Raw genomic sequence first — 3215 nt, 5'->3', positions numbered from 1 at the left:
TACCAATCGTTTTTTTATGTTTTCCAAAAATCCCCAACACCCGTCCCCATAAAATCAAATGCGAATTAGTTTTTCACTTTTCCTTCAAACAATTTCAGTATTAGACAAACGTAATAAAAGTTGCCTATTTTTCTAAATTTGGATTTCTATGGACTCGCGTTTTTTCAATTGTGTCACATCTACGAAAAAACTACAATTATCAATCTTGCACATGTATAATAAAAACGAGTCCATAGTTTTGTTTATGTTGCCCTTGGCTGTTATCTGTATGTTAGTTTGTTTACTTGTACCACGTACATGTACATAGGTGATAATGTTAATTATGACTGTCGGAATTTTTAATAACACAAGGCAAAACGCATTCAATATTTATTTATTTGGAGACGTTTTAAAATAAATTACCTTCTTATCTTACTAATGTTTCTGTTTTTATAAGAATTACTAATATATGTTTCACAAAGGATCATGTGAAACGTTGCTGACCACCAAAAATTGATAAACGTATAACTTTTTTTTTGTTTTGTTTAAATCGGGCAAGTTAAGTGGTCAAGTGCATTAGTAATGGCTGTACGCCAAAAATGCAATATTTTTAACACACAGGAAATTTTCTTGTAAATCTGCCAATTAAAACAAACTTCTGGGGTACGGTTTTATTAAGCTCGACAGGAGTAAATAGTTTAGGGATGTTTGGTTGGCAGACACCAAGTTCAAAAAAATTAACCAAAATGCTCTGAGTGACATGTGGAATGCAAGATTTCGAAGGTTAAAGCTAAAGATACAAAATTTTCATAAAATTTTGCTTCAAAAAGTGGAATCATTTGGTTCTGGACGAAAATACAACTACCTAAAAATAATAATGATTCATGTTTTGGTGATTGATGTTCACATGTTGCTCACACCAGAACTGTAGAACTGTAGACGTCTTCTCAATGAAGCAGGGTATTGTATCTTACCTCTAACACCGACTCTCATTTGATGGACTACAAATCAGAAGAAAGAGCTACTTCTAATCTTCTTCTTCAGTTTTAAAATTTCGTCCACAGAATGTCAATGTCGTGTCATCATGTTCACTTCTAAACCACCGTCTGTCATTATTCCTATATAAACACTATCAAATATTTTATATTTATCTTTTTCCACAGTTCTTGACACTTTTATCTAAGGTCTCGCAGATCTTGCACACAACCCATATTAGAAAACCTAGTTTGGGCAACATGCTCACATTTATGTATACTGTAGTTAAAATAAATAACTGGTAAGTATTTCCCTTGTGAAATAAGAAATTTTGGTTGTTCTATCTTCTTCAGACTACATATTTCAGGTACCTTAAGAGTTTGTTTCAAATTCCCAAATTTAGCAGTGCTTGGCTACATTTTTAGATTTTATACCCAGCGTCATCTGTGAGTTTTATGTGGCAACAGAGAAGCAGGAAACAATAGTGAAAAACCGAAAACAATTTTTTTTCGCATCAGTAAGGTTCAAGTTTAGTAAGACTCAAAATGCACCTAGAAACTGACCTTAGTTTTTGAGCTCGAATATCTTATATGTGATGCCCAGGTGTAAGAATATATCTAAAAACACAACCTTGTCATATTTATAAAATCATCTCAACTCTCTAGGTTGTAAATAAAGAATATGAAAATTATTTTTTGGGTTTTAATTTTTAACTAACTGTTAGATCTTTCTGAAATATCTCTAATCATTTTGCTGTCAAATGTTTATAATTTTGTCGCTTTCTAGAAATAGGAATACACACCATGTTAGCAGAAAAGCCTTTGTCTAAAGATTGACAAACAATTAGTAAAAAATTAAGATTGTATTGATGCGATCCCCTCAAAGGTCAAGGGGATAGTGATAGCAATAGAACAAAGTATCAGAACAAGGTTTCCACGAAATAATGACACAAAATTTAATTGATTAGATTAGCCTGTATGTGTACACACACATAATTACGCTATCTTAATTTAACTTTTAAGTTTTGGAAGAATGTAAACACCGTATTCGGTTTTCGGTGTATATAAAGTTGCCTACCCTACAAGCATTTTCCGACGACAAAATTGTGAAAGCGACACGTCTGAAAAACTTGTCTCCATACACAGTTTTTTCTACATTGGAATTTTTTCTCTGGCTTGAATTTTTTAATAGTTGAATGTTGGTTATTTTATGTAACGTAACAAACCCACAAACGATTTTAGCTCGAAAAGCATACGACCGTAAGATCCATAGTTAAACAAAACGAATTATGTTAAACGATTCCGACGTAATATGTAAATACAAAATACTAATTTTAATTGATTCTTTCTCTTTTTAAGTGGTTTTAGATACACCTATATTTTTATCCAGCACTTGTGTGAAAATTAAAATCTACCGCTGAATACGTAAGTTAGATATCAATAAACACTATTTAATAACCACATACTTTTAAGAGAATACAAACAATTATGCAAACACTATACTAGAAACAAACATGCAATGCGATATCTCAAGGGAAATTTATAAAATGGGACAAGTGTCGTCTCCCGTTGATTTGCTATATGAATTCTGTCACGATCTTTCACTAAATTCAGCTTTTCTGTTGAAAAAATCGTTGTTTATTTGTACACTTCGGATAACGATTCATTGAACTGGAAACAAGGTAAATGAAGTTGTCACAAACATACATAAAAATGCCCACCGACGTAGGTACAACGTCGCAGCGTGGCGTCGTTTAAAAAGATTCCCGTTTTGTTCTTGTTTTACTAGATTTTTTTTAATTTCATGTTTTAATTATAAACATTTATATGTAACGTAAATTTAACGTTGAATTAATGTTAGATTGTGACGTTGGTAAACAACGTCGCATTTTCGTCTGAATATTCTTCGAATCAGCACGTCGAGATCTACATCCCAGAATTTTTTGCCAATTTTTATGCAACAGTTGCAGAAAATTTTGACCATTTTTCGACCATTTTGGAAAATTACCTAAATACATTTTCTTGTATATTTCGACTGGCAGAAGTTAATTTCGGACTCATTTTTTCGTTAATTCGTCACATTTTTAAGGAATCGCTAATCGAAATATGACACCACAAATTTTTCAAAAAACTGAATTTCAATTAGAATATTTCTAAAATGTTGCTCCGGGGACGTAAATACGCTATATTTTTCCAATCAGAGTGTCGAGATATAGATCTCGACGATCCCAGAATTTTTTGCAGCATTTTCGAAAATTACCA

Source organism: Zophobas morio, unplaced genomic scaffold (assembly GCF_036711695.1).
Source record: "Zophobas morio isolate AGI-343-1 ecotype UQ-CSIRO unplaced genomic scaffold, CSIRO_AGI_Zmor_V1 ptg000044l, whole genome shotgun sequence".
NCBI lineage: Eukaryota > Metazoa > Arthropoda > Insecta > Coleoptera > Tenebrionidae > Zophobas > Zophobas morio.
This window is presented reverse-complemented; position numbering follows the sequence as displayed.